The sequence below is a fragment of the Ursus arctos genome, unplaced genomic scaffold (genome assembly GCF_023065955.2).
Source record: "Ursus arctos isolate Adak ecotype North America unplaced genomic scaffold, UrsArc2.0 scaffold_26, whole genome shotgun sequence".
Lineage (NCBI taxonomy): Eukaryota > Metazoa > Chordata > Mammalia > Carnivora > Ursidae > Ursus > Ursus arctos.
This window is the reverse complement of record NW_026622941.1, coordinates 13,993,946-14,008,444: the sequence shown is the minus strand read 5'-3', so window position 1 is coordinate 14,008,444 and position 14,499 is coordinate 13,993,946. Positions and strand designations below refer to the sequence as shown.

Genomic DNA, 14,499 nt, shown 5'->3' with positions numbered 1-14,499 from the left:
GTGGGTTAAGGGTCTTCCTTCAGCTCAGGTTATGATCTCGGGGTCCTGGGATTGAGCCCCGCATCCAGCTCCCTGCCCAACCGGGGAGTCTGCTTCTCCCTGTCCCTCTGCCCTCCTCCCGGCTCGCTTATGCTCTCTTTCTCTCTCTCTCAAATAAATAAATAAATAAATAAATAAAATCTTATAAAAAAATTATTAAGGATGAAGATGAGGACCCCAAAGAGCATGGAAATAAGTATTTGTTTGGCAATTCAATATATCTATTCCTTAAGTATTTAACTTACCAGGAATTGGTTGTTTTATATATTTTTTTGCTTATATTTTTGATGATGGCCTCAATTCTTCCTAGCTACATAATACAAATTATATCCTCCCTGTAACATAGCTATTTTTGTTCATGTTTCATGCTGTTTATAAAATATAACCAAATTATTTGAGCACAGGAAATCTTCATATTTGTCTGTGTAAGTCTCATGGTAGTAGTTCCCAGCCCTCAAGTAATCATGTTTTCCAAACCTAAACTGGGTCACATGATTGAGAACACAATAGGGTATCTGAAATTGGAACTGAGAGTTTTCTGAAGTTGACTAATAAAATGCCTTACTACAAATGTTTGTTAAAGAAAGAATTTAAAGCTTCTCTGTAATGCCTCTCTTTTAACCATGTGAATGGAATGCTTTTGAAATTAGCAAAGTCATCTCTTCTGATTTTTGAAAATTTAATGCCCCATTTGTTCCAACTACTTTTAACTTTTGAAGATTCAGAGATAAGGAAGCACAGTCTCTGCTATCAAGAAGCTTCTGTTTTCCAAGTAGAGAGGAAGGAGAAAGACATCTGGGTCGTTGTACACATGTGGCTTACTCTAATAGAGTGCTATGAATTGAGTGCTGTTGGTGTACAGAACAAATTTTGTCAGCTTTGGGCTATCTTCAAAGAGTAGATGGTATTTGTTCTGAGCTGAAGGTTCATTGGAGAAGGGGAAGGCCACAGCAAGCTTAGGGAGCAAACATCATGAACAAATGCCACAGTAGTTTCCAGGCATGGTGTATTGGGGAACCTTCTAATGTTGGATATTTAATTTGTCCTGTGGTCCAAGAATAATGCAATGGACTAGGTCAACAGTTGGATAAAAATTGAAGCCAAGTCCAAACAAACCAATAGAAAAGTGGACAAAAGACAGTGGAGCAACATGGCCAATCAGTACAGAAAGAGTTGTTCAACTTGATTAGTCCTTCAGGGAATTGCAAACCAAGGCCACAACGAAATGTAATTTTGCACTCAGTAGATTGGTAAAAACATAAAAGTGACCATAGCAAATGCTGCACAAAGTCTCTTATATTGCTAGTAAGAATACACATTCAACTATTTTTGAAGCAAAAAGGTTGTCATTATCTTGTAAACTTAAAGATAGATTCGCATATATGCTTCTCAGCACTTCCAGTCCTGGGTGTTTACCTAAGGGAGATACTGCACGCATATATGAGGACACACGTTCACTAAAATTTACCTTAGAGGGGCGCCTGGGTGGCACAGCGGTTAAGTGTCTGCCTTCGGCTCAGGGCGTGATCCCGGCGTTATGGGATCAAACCCCACATCAGGCTCCTCCGCTATGAGCCTGCTTCTTCCTCTCCCACTCCCCCTGCTTGTGTTCCCTCTCTTGCTGGCTGTCTTTATCTCTGTCGAATAAATAAATAAAATCTTTTAAAAAAATAAAAAATAAATAAAATTTACCTTAGAACTGTTCAAAGTAGCTGGGCACCTGGGTGGCTCAGATGGTTAAGCTAATCTGCCTTCAGCTCAGGTCATGATCTCCAGGCCCTGGGATGGAGCCCCACATCAGGCTCCTGGCTCAGTGGGGAGTCTGCATCTCCCTCTTCCTCTCCCTCTCGCCCTTGCTCGTTCTCTCTCTCTCTCTCTCTCTCTCAAAATGAATTAAAAAAATCTTAAAAAAAAAAAGACCTGTTCAAAGTACAAAGAAGCCAAATGCATATTGACAAGTGAGTGGATGTATAAATGATAGTGAGATAGAATTTGGCAATCAGAATGAACTGATAAATACAATATGAGCTCAGGGTGGTCCACATCCGGTGGTTTGTTCTTTTGCTGACACACATGAAAACTTGATCTTCTTTTGGCAGATTTTTATTCTGAACAAATGCATGATTGATTATCATATGTGGGAGTCCTGAGGAACTAATGTAGCATGCTGCCCTCCAAAGAAAATTGGCATTTGCTTCGCCTTTGGGCCAGATGTATCTATCAATTTCTGACCCCTTTAGTCCCCACCTTTGCGTATCTCACCTTGACGGGAGAGTCTCAGATTCTACTTTATAGGAGGCCCAAGACTTATTCTTTACAGTCCTAGATTTTATGCTTGCTTATCCCTCACTTTCAGTTGTAATTTCACTATTTTTTATTTTTTGCCCTTTGAAGGTTTTCCTTATTTTCCTGTGACCCCTGTAATGCAGCATTTGTGCTAGAACGTTCCTTCAGACTATGTAGTTTGCCAAACTGTTGACAGTGGATTTCGCTAACTATAACGTTTTATTATGTCTTCCCTTACTATTTTCTGAACTCCTTGAAAGCAGGCATCACTCAGATCTATACCCTAGAACAGCTCTGATCTAGAATTTTGAATATACACAGGCACTTGTTAATGTTTTGGGAAAATTGTCTATTTATGTATTTGATAATATGGTAACAAAATAAATTGAGTTGTTTTCCAAACATTTCTATTTTCTGAAAAGATTCTATACTCTGACAGTTATCTGATCCTTGAATTTATTAGTAAACTATTTGCCTTGAAGTCCTGCCCTGGAAGTTGTGTTTTGATTATATTTTCAGATTTTTTCACCATTTTTATTTTTGTCTGTTTAGACTCTCTACTTTTTCTTGAGTTCAATTTGGTATTATGTTTTCCTGTAAAGCTATATATTTTTTTTAAATTAGAACAAACTTATATGCATATCATATATTCTACTATTAAAAACATTGTCTATCTTCCTCATTTTGAATTTTGTGTTATCCTTCTTCTAGTTATATATTTCAGAAGTCTGGCATATATTAGCTTTTCAAAGAAAAAAATTACTCAATTTATCCTTTTAAAAACTTGAAATTTTTTGTATTATTTCTTAACCCTGTAATTTCCTTGATACATTTTTTTTTAACCATTTCTCCAAAACCTATTATCCCTATTTCATTTTAGGTTCTTTATTTTCTAAATAAAGATATAACTTATGATTCTGGATTTATTTCTGTTACAGCTTTGTTTGCATCTCAAACTTTTGAAATGTTATAGTGTGTTTTATTTTTTCCTAAGTGTTTCATAATTTTATTTTTATTTCATCTCAAATTAACCCAATTATAAAAGGGGTTAGAAATTTAGGTAGTTGGAATGTTTTCCTATTTTAGTTCTCGATATTAATTTCTATTTAGAAATTCGAGCTAGAGAGTGTGACCTCTGCTATTTCTTTTTGGAAATTATCAGTTTTATTTGTGACCAATTTTTGAAAATATTGTATGGGTCCTGGACAAGGAGGCATTGTATATGTTTTAAAATATGACATTCAATTTATAGCTATTTGTTCAACTTTTTAAAAAAAGATTTTATGTATTTATTTGAGAGAGAGAGTGAGCAAGAGAGAGCATGAGCAGGGGGAGGGTCAGAGAGAGAAGCAGACTCCCCGCTGAGCAGGGAGCCAGATGCAGGACTCCATCCTAGGACTCTGAAATCATGAGCCGAGCCGAAAGCAGAGGCTTAACCCACTGAGCCACCCAGGCACCCCTGTTCAACATTGTTAATTATTAATTATATTCTGAAAATACAACCTGGATCTCTGTTTTTGTCTACTCAGTATATGTTGTGCCTGATGGTATTGTCTTGCCTCCTGCTATATTTTTGTTTCTGTCAATTTATCCTCATTTTAAATAATATTTATTTTATATAATTTGGTCATGTGTGATTTGGTATTTTTGGTATTTATCAATGTGAATAACTGTTTTTGACCTTTTTTTTTGGTCCCTTAGGTATCAATAAGTTGAATTCTAATTAGTTAAATTTTTTTTTAACCTTATCTCAAGTGCTGTTTGGCACCTGCAACCCTTAATACATTGATTATCTAATTAAAATCTTTATCTTACCCCCCCCATTTTAACTATTTTGATTATTTGAGATAATGCATAAAATATGTACACCTGTATTTCAGGGGCAATAAAATTGTAAGAACAATTTGATGTTATACAAACAACATTAGAAAAATAAATTTAAATTATTTGATATGGAGTTTAGTTAGCCATTGCACAGCTTATTTCTCCTACCCAGGATGCGTTAACTTTTTCAAGATAATTCTATAAAGAATCATTTGGGGGGGCACCTGGGTGGCTTAGTCAGTTAGGTGTCCGACTCTTGATCTCAGCTCAGGTCTTGATCTCAGGGTTGTGAATTCAAGTCCCACATTGGGCTCCACGCTGGGTGTGGAGCCTACTTAAAAAAAAAAAAACAGGGGCACCTGGGTGGCACAGCGGTTAAGCATCTGCCTTCGGCTCAGGGCGTGATCCTGGTGTTCTGGGATCGAGCCCCACATCAGGCTCCTCTGCTGGAAGCCTGCTTCTTCCTCTCCCACTCCCCCTGCTTGTGTTCCCTCTCTTGCTGGCTGTCTCTATCTCTGTCGAATGGATAAATAAAATCTTTAAAAAAAATAAAAATAAAAAAATAAACAGCTAAGCAGCTGCCTTTGGTTCAGGTCATGATCCTGGGGTCCTGAGATTGAGTCCCACATTGGGCTCCTTGCTTAGTGAGGAACATGCTTTTCCCTCTGCCTGCTGCTCCCTCTACTTGTGCTCTCTCTCTCTCTCTGATAAATAAATAAATAAAATCTTAAAAAAAAAATCATTCAGCTAAGTTTTTCATTACTTCATGGAGTCTTTAGTTTACATTAGAGTATTGGCTATATGAGACACCTGGGATGGGGCAGCCTATAAAATCTGCAACCAGAGTTTCCCAGATTTAATCTAGTACATAGTAAGCACTCAGTAAGTAATCATTGAAGTAATGAATATGTGAAAAGGGATAATAGAGGAATATTTTCATTTATTGTCAAAGATTAAATCAATCATAGATAAAGGGAATTTGAGTTATTGTTTTTCTTATCCTAATTAAGATTTATATCTGTAGCTTATAAGGCATCCTACCTCTTGTCTTGCTCAGGGATACTTGATACTTGAACAAAAAATAGGATTCTGTTAGTAAGAAAGCGTATTGAGGGGCGCCTGGGTGGCTCAGTCAGTTGAGCATCTGATTCTTGATTTCAGTTCAGGTCATGATCTCAGGGTCGTGAGATCGAGTCCTACGTCGGCCTCCGCACTGGGTATGGAGCCTGCTTAAGATTCTCTCTCTCCCTCTCCCTCCGCAGGCACTCTCCCCCACCCCCAACCCCTGCTCCTGCTCACACGTACTTGTGCACGCACACTCTCTCTAAATAGAGAGAGAGAGAGGAAGGAAGGAAGGAAGGAAGGAAGGAAGGAAGGAAGGAAAGAAGGAAGGGAGGGAGGAAGAGTATTGTGAGCATGTGCCATGTGCTTTGAATTTACAATATTCATTACCTTCTCAGTAAAATAAAGGAGAGGGGAATGAAGAACATATATATGCAATAATTAAAGCAGCACAAGAAGCAAAGTGGCCTCACAGAGAGACTAATTAATTTAAATATAATTTATATTGATTTAGTTCCTTATAATAAGAAAAACAAGCTGCTTAAATGGACACAGGTTTGTCTTGACTATTCTATACGAAATTCTTCCTAGTACAACTGTTAAAGGTTGTTTTCCTTTGACAACCCTGCATTGTGACCTTCAACTGAAAGTTATAGTAGCTTTTATTGTTCATTTAATATACAGAACATTTATGTGTGGGAGAAATGAAATTTCCTAACTTGAAATTGCAAAAAGATCTGTTAGATGGAAAATCATAAATCTTTGGGAGTAGTTTTTCTCCATCCAGATTTCATGAATTGAAGAGAACCGAGGCAGATTTAAACTTTTGTTTTAAGACCAGATATAGTTTTACCTCACGGATAGTTTCAAAGAACTATTAGTACAGACCTCAACTTAAGTTTGCTCTGACTTTTATCTTTCATAGGACAATGAACTTGCTCAACTACCTGGAAACAGGTAACATGTATCGTTAGGTTCCAGCAACCTCGAAATCTTTAATCTGAAGGAGCTTGGCCAACCTTCTCATTTCAATTTGGAACATTTGTGGAATACCTATGAAGTTCCAGGTAACGAGCTAGATGCTGGGAATACATGTATGCTCCCCATTCTCTAGAGATTCCCCATTCTCTAGGGATTCACTGCAATGCTGTCCATCCATTCATTGAGTAAATATATACCAAGTTTTTAATCTGGGCCAGACTGCATTAGGCATAAGAGAAATAACGATGCACAGTGGTGAACAAAACAAATGTTGGCTGCCTTCACAGAATATATGGCTAGTGGGAGATACAAACAAGTAAGTCAGTAAATATAGTGCAATGTGTCAAATAGTATGAAGAGGAGAAACAATGTCATGGGGCCATAAAGAAGGGCCACCTGACTAAGGGTATTAGCTCTGACTGGTTACCCTGGTTAATAGAAAATATACTACTGTATACAATACCATTAAACAATGGGGAGGTTGGTTTAATTTCAAAAGATAAACCACAGACCGATTATATTAGAGGATGGGGGGAGAAGTTGCCAAGTTGGACGACACAAAAATGAGAGTATGGATTAGGAGGAGGTCGACAAACTCCCTACGAGTTTTATTATTACTGCTTATCATCCTTCAGACATTGGTAGATAGTAATATCCTATTTGTAGTTGTGGAAATGAAAAACTGAAGTGTCAGTGATTTATCGGTATGTTCAAGAACCACCCAGAAAGTCACGGGCAAGAGTGGAGTCCCATGACAACTATTGTAGAGCTCTCCCAGCAGTATTCTGCTTACGGTTTCAAATGTCCACTTTCATGTGATAAATGCATCAGGGATAACAGGAAGTATTTACAACTCAACTCCCCCAGATAGCAACTCCTACTTCCTTTACAATTTGTTCTAATAGTTTCACAGAAGGATAATTATTATGCATTTGCCTGGGCAGATAAGATCAAATGACCGGAACATGTTTCCTTCCAGAACGATGTTGATTGGAGAATGTTTGTGATGAAAGTTCTCCAAAGCTCTGGTACTTTAGGCAATCTGCATAGTATTTCAGAGTGTTTGCTGTCTGTTAGTTTATTTATTTGTTTGTTTTTAATGTCCTAGACGTTAAGTTCCACCAGGACAAGGATGACCTTACTTTGTTTCCCCTTTATACTGAGTGCCTAGCTGAGTGGACGGTACAGAGCAGATGTTCAATCAACTGTGTCCAGTGATTACAGTCTTTGAACTATTGCCTGAAAATGCGTCAGGTTTGCTTTATCAGACTAGGTATCCGGGAAACATAGTAAATAAACCCCTGCTATATTTATTATACTTGCAAGTGGAAAAATTCACAGGTACATGTAAGAATGCGTTAGCTGGTATTTAACTAGAAAGGAAAGAACACTTTGCTAAATATGTCTTTAAATACTGAGTCAAAGATGAATTTGCAGAGAACCTAGAAGGAAAAATGTATTTTATTCATGACATGAACAGTTATAATTGAAATTTTACATAACATTACTGTGCAATACTAAATGTATATAAAAAGTTGAGGAGTATTGCCTTCAACAAGTATTTATATAGAACAAAATAATGTATCTATAATAAAAGCCATATGGAGGGGCGCCTGGGTAGCGCAATCGTTAAGCGTCTGCCTTTGGCTCAGGGCGTGATCCTGGCGTTCCGGGATCGAGTCCCACATCGGGCTCCTCGGCTGGGAGCCTGCTTCTTCCTCTCCCTCTCCCCTGCTGTGTTCCCTCTCTCGCTGGCTGTCTCTCTGTCACATAAATAAATAAAATCTTAAAAAAAAAAAGCCATATGGATTTTCAGATTTCTTTATGAAAAACACTTTCTTAAAAATGTGTACACTGCTTTCCCTAATAGTATCTTGGAGCCTGGATAATAATTTCTATGTATTTGTTTGACCATGTTCATAATATTAATTAGGATGTACACTTAAGTAGCACCTTATACATTTCAAAAAGCTTACATATAGGGAGGCAACTTGATATAGTAGGAAAAATCCTGGGCGGGAAATTGAGTCTTAGATGGTAATCATAGTTTTGTTGCCAGATATCAGTGTGACCTTTAATTATTTGGCTGCTCAAGGCTTTTGTCTTCTCTTATGCAGGAGTAGTACTCAGACACATGAGTGTGGAGACAAACCAATTGTTTGTGCCCAGTGTCCGTTCTGATCGGTCAATGACTTTATCATAACCATTTGTTAAATATTTTCAATATCACTCAATTATTTCTAAGGTCTCTTTTTTTGACCTGGAAACCTATTATTTTTCATGCATCTTATGTTACCAACCCCAGAGCTATTATTGCTATAGATAGTATTTTACATTCAGAAACATTTATTTCCAGGTCTTTTATTCATAAGCACAAACAAGTAAGCACAAATATGTGTATAAGTAAGAATTTCAAAGTGGGATATAAAACTGCATATAGCATAATATTGATACAGTAAAACACTACAATTAATCTTTCCCTTTACCGACATGTTAAGTAGTCATTAATGGGTAGAGATTTATGATTTTTTTTAAAGTTTTATTTATTTGTCAGAGAAAGAGAGCACAAGCAGGGGGAGCAGCAGGCAGAGGGAGAAGCAGGCTCCCCACTAAGCAAGGAGCCCAACAGGGGACTTGATCCCAGGACCCTGGGATCATGACCCGAGCCAAAGGCAGACGCTTAACTGACTGAGCCACCCAGGAGTCCCTGAGGTTTATGATTTTTTAAAATTTTCATATTTAAATATTGCTATGTTTTCTACAAGTCAAAATACTTTCATAATTAAATCAGTATTTAAAAAATTTTTCAGTTTGAAATGAATTTTCACAAACATGACATGACTAGAGGATTATTTATTTATTTATTTGAGAGAGCATGAGCGAGTGGGGGTGGGGAGCAGCAGCAGACTCCCCACTGAGCAGGGAGCCCAACACAGGGCTCGGTCCCACAACCCCAAGATCACACCTGAGCCAAAACCAAGAGTTGGTTGCTCAACCAATGGAGCCCCCAGACATCCCGTGACTAGAGGATTAATGGGAAGGTTCTCTAGCACATATTTCCATACATGTGTATATTACAAGTGGGAAGAATATATCCCTCACACTACTAGACTCTGCTATATGTGATATTATCTATAGATTACATATACCTTACCAAAATAGCTTTGTCTGTATCTCTTACCTAGCTTACATTTCACATGTAAGGGGTAAGAATTGTAAAGAGACTTAGTTTCCTCAAGTAGATATGCCAACTGTCCCTTTGAAAAAAGAGTCCCTGAATTATAGTGGGAGACCCAGAAGGGAGATAAGGATTCTAAACGTAATCATTCGCATTTAAATTTTGCCAGGGAATGGTCTTGCTTAAATACATGATGAAATAAGATTTGTGCAGTGGTTTCTAAATTCAGTTGTCAGAGAAAGAAGATAATCAGGTCAAGTTTCAGGTTGTGGCCCTCCCTTCTGTCATCCTTACCATCTGTGTCCATTTTCTTTTCTCCTGCTTAGGTAGCTGTAGGCGAGCAGTGGGTCGATTGCCTGTGGAGATGTCTGTCCAGAACAGGACATTAGTTCTCTTCTTGTAGGATCCCCTAAGGAAGGAGGAGGAAAGAGCTGTAAAATGCCTCTCCAGACTGACAACTGCTAACAGTGATTATCCCTATCTCCCCACTGAAGCAGTGGCTTGTGGTGGTGGAGCTGAGTCTGCCTCCTTTTAGTAAGCCTGGAAAGGCAACGTCTGATCGCAGTTATGTCTTTGGAATTTGAGGGACGTAATGCCTCTTTAGCCGCAGCTGGGGGCCTAGTAATCAATTCTGGGACAACAAAAGAAGATTCACCCAACATCTTCTAACGTCCTCATGAATACTATAGTCCACAGGTAATTAATTTCTGTTCATAATACGTGTGGCTTTAAATATTTTCCATTGGCTATTCTTATCTCTATATGGTGGTATCTTTCGCATTCCAATTTTGTGTCTAGAATTGTTTGATGAACCCAATACACATATACATATGTGGTGATTCTTGAAGGATCCTGGATAACTGCTCCATTTCCCATCCCCAAATGTAACTGGTTTGTTGAATGTTCTCAGTTCAGGAGATAAATGTGAAAACTTCATGCATTCTCTGTCTTTTCACCTCATGATATCTTGAAAAGATTCCATTACTTTTTGGTCACTCTCAGTTATTAAAAGTCATATCTACTTAAAGCTTCAATCTCTTACTCGGTATAAAAAACTTTCCCTTCTGGGGCGCCTGGGTGATGTAGTCAGTTAAGTGGCTGACTCTTGGTTTGGGCTCAGGTCATGATCTCATGGTTGCGAGATTGAGCCCTGTGCCAGGCACTGCGCTCAGTGTGGAGTCTGCTTGAGATTCTCTCTCTCCCTCTGCCCCTCCTGCTAGTGCCCTCGCTCTCTCTGAAATAAATACATCTTTAAAAAGGAACAAAAGACAACTTTCCTTTCCTCCATGACTGGCTAGGAGAAGGTTCAATAGATTTGGAGTGGGGAGGGGATGGTTTGTACTTCCACTTTTCTTCCCACTATAAAAAACCTGGAATGCAGTGGGGCCCCTTGTCACCAGTCGTGGGGCAACGGGAAAATTCCAGTAAGCATCACGTCACATGAGTTAGCTGTGGGTAAGTCCCTTAACAAATCTGAGTTTCATTTTTCACATCTATAACATGGCAATAAGACCTCTCATGATTTAATGACCACTAAAAGGGATAACATTGTCTGACTCAAGGTTGAGAGTTCTGACTAGCTTATGAGCGCCTCAAGCAGAGAGGCTGAAAGTAAAATCCGTTCCTCTTTCCTCTAATCTTTTTTTTTTTTAAAGATTTTATTTATTTATGTGACAGAGAGACAGCCAGCGAGAGAGGGAACAGAGCAGGGGAGTGGGAGAGGAAGAAGCAGGCTCCCAGCGGAGGAGCCTGATGTGGGGCTCGATCACAGAATGCCGGGATCACGCCCTGAGCCGAAGGCAGACGCTTAACCGCTGGGCCACCCAGGCGCCCCTCCTCTAATCTTTTTGATTCCTCTTTATCCCTAAACCACTGGAGAAATATTTATTTCTTTTTGGCCCTCTTTATGTTTTCAAAGCAAAATCTATTATTCCATCTGTTCCTTCAAACACCTCATTAAGGTTAGTGTGCAAGTACCCCACTTGTTTTTTGTAGTTTGTCGGACTCCTATCCCTTGAGTAGTTGTTCAAGTTGCCACAGCCAATTGGTAGTCACGTTCTGGCCATGCTACTTGACTTCTACTTCCCCACAGACACGAATGGTACATATTTATACTAGTGTCTTATATGCTTGTATATGTGGAATGAAATGTGTCCTCTCCATGAGTGTTGATGGACATATTTTCATTAGGTCAGGAATGTAATTACATACTGATGTTTGATAAAAATTTTAGGAGTCAGTGATAACATATAAATAGTATAATTACCTCATAACTGTTAATGTGGTTGAAGATGAGGCATTATGAAAGTTGAAGCCCTTCTGAATTTTGAACAGCATGTGTGAATTAATTATTAAAAAATTATACCTAACCTTTAAGGTAACAAAATTAAAGACAGTATTAAGAAAAACTTGCACTCTTGCTACCCAACAGAACTATTTTCATTTTTCATAGTACTTTTGTGATTAATTTTATGTGTCAACTTGATGGGGCCAAGAAAGTTGGCCAAATGGTACTTTGGGTGTTTCTGCGAGGGTGATTTTTTGTGGATGAGATTAACATTTAAATCAGTGGACTTTGCCCGTAATGTGAGCGATCATTTGAAGGTCTTATTAGAACAAAGGCTGCCCTGCCCTGAGCAAGAATGAATTCTGCCAGCAGACTGGTCTTTGAACTTGAACTGCAACATCAGCTCTTCTTGGGTTTCCAGTCAGCCGGCCAACCCTACAGATTTTGAACTTGCCAGCCTGCCTAATCATGAAAGCCAGTTTCTTAAAATAAATTTCTCTTTCTATATATGTCTGTGTGTGTGTGTGTGTGTACATATACATTCTATTGGTTCTGTTTCTCTGAGAATCTTGACTAGTACAACCCAATACATCATCATATTTACACATGTTTTACTGTGTATTAGCGCACTATTTTGCATTTTTCTTTTTCTTTTAAGTTCTACCTATAGGTGAAGTTACATGGACAAAGAAAGATACTATATCTCTAGATGACCTTAATCTGTGTGCATTTTTCTCAACTGTCTTTTTCTCTTTATCCTAGTAACGTATATGTGTGTGTATTATTATTATTATATATTAATACTATATATTATTATATATATACTTTTATAGATAGATGATAGATAGATAGATAGATAGATAGATAGATAGATAGATAGATTACTAGAATATATATCTTTCTTGACCTCATCCTGACCTCCCTCTAAACCTATCCTTGGATCTCCTCCTGCACTTAGATGCCAAGTGTTCTGAAGTGCAGTCCATATTCATTGCCTTCACTTCCTCAAATCACACTACTTACCCAAATTTAAACATCTTCCACCTTCGTACCATACTGAAACTACTCTTGGGTTATCAAGGACCTAATTTTAAGAATCCAATTTTGTCACTCTTTTTCTTATTATAAAAGCAGTGCTTATTTAATAGGGAAACAACAGAATATATAGAAAAAACACAAAGAAACGAATTTTTAAAGACTCTTCTACATCCTGCCCTCAGTGGTCATCACTGTCAATGTTTTAGTTTATATTACAGTATTATATGTAACGATTATATTCACATGTAACTGTGTATTCGTTTATATTTAGGAGAACTTTCAAACATTTATAAGCAGTCAGAAAATCAGGATGATAGTATATATATTATTTTAATATTTGCTTTTTAAACTTGTCAGCATGCTAAGAATATTTTCCATGTCATTAATTATTTTCCCACAACATGACTTTTATTAGTTGTTGTATAAACATATGATGATTTATTTAACCAAGTTCTCATTGTTTGACATTTTGCTTGTTTCCTTTGGGAGCTATTATAAATAATGCCACAATAAATATGATTGCACATAAATCCTGTGAACATCTCTAGTTATTTACTCGAATATATATTCTTAGAGGTAGAATTTCTTGGTGAAGGAAAATGCACGACTTTTGAAATATGTGGCTAACCTGCCATGGAGAAATATTACACCCTTTGGAAATTCTCCCATTTAGATAATGGAGTGCTCATTTCTCCATTCTTATCAACCCTGAATAGTATCGTATTTTTAAAACTACCATTTTTTAACCTGAAATGGTATTTTGCTTTTTCATCTGAAAAAGATGCAAAATATGTCTCAATAAGAAGTTGTTGGATTAATGAATGAATTATTTTGAAAAGATCGATTACTTTTTCATGTATCGATAGGTCATCTGGATTTTCTTTTTTGTGAATTTTTGGGTTTTATTATTTATCTTTTATTTCTAATAGGAATGTTAGTGTTTTTGAAATTGCTTTAAGAATCATTTCATATATTAGAAATATGATCACTCGTATGTCAATTTTTTCAGCTAATTTTCCCAACTTCTCCTTTTCCTTTTCCTTTTAGTTTTCAACAAAACCAAAACTTGAACATACTTATAGAATGCTTCAGAAGTTTTCTTGATTAATGGAAAAAAACATTTAAAAATTACACAGGTTTTAACTAAAAATCCTTAAAACCTGAGAAATGATATTGAGTTATATGAACATTATAAAATAAATATTGGTTAATGTTTTGAGCTCAAAATTCAATAATATTTTCCCCTCCAAATAGCAAATTATGTGTTTGTTTGATTTGTGTAGGTGTGTGATCCTTGAACATTTTTAATTTTTTTTCTTTCAAGGTTTTATTTAAATTCTTTAGCATATATATATATATATATATATATATATATATATATATATATATATATAGTGTTAGTTTCAGGGGTAGTATTTAGTGATTTATATTTGCATGTAACACCCAATGCTCATTACAACAAGTGCCCTTATTAATGCCCATCACCCAGTTACCCCATCCTCCCACCCACCTCCCCTCCAGCAACCCTCAGTTTATTCCCTATAGTTAAGAGTCTCTTATGCTTTGCCTCTCTCTCTCTCTCTCTGTTTTTACCGTATTTTATTTTTCCTTCCCCCATGTTCATCTGTTTTGTTTCTTAAATTCCACATATGAGTGAAATCATATGGCATTTGTCTTTCTCTGATTGACTTACTTCACTTAGCATAATACACTCTAGTTTCATCCACATCCTTGCAAATGGCAAGGTTTCATTCTTTTTGATGACTGAGTAATATTCCATTGTATATATGTACCACATCTTCTT

The 14,499-nt window shown here is 37.1% G+C and overlaps 1 protein-coding gene across 2 annotated transcripts in view; it reads left to right on the top strand.

Annotated features, from left to right (window-relative positions):
* The window catches only part of LOC113257856 (histone H4), a 60,337-nt gene that overhangs the window by 2,157 nt on the left and 43,681 nt on the right, over positions 1–14,499 (top strand). The window contains exon 3 of one of the 2 annotated variants that reach the window (XM_026502369.4): positions 6,137–6,278. The exons of the other annotated variant lie outside the window; for it this stretch is intronic. The gene's annotated coding sequence lies outside the window, so the exon portion shown is untranslated. The remainder of the gene's footprint in view (positions 1–6,136; positions 6,279–14,499) is intronic. 2 annotated transcript variants of the gene reach the window in all.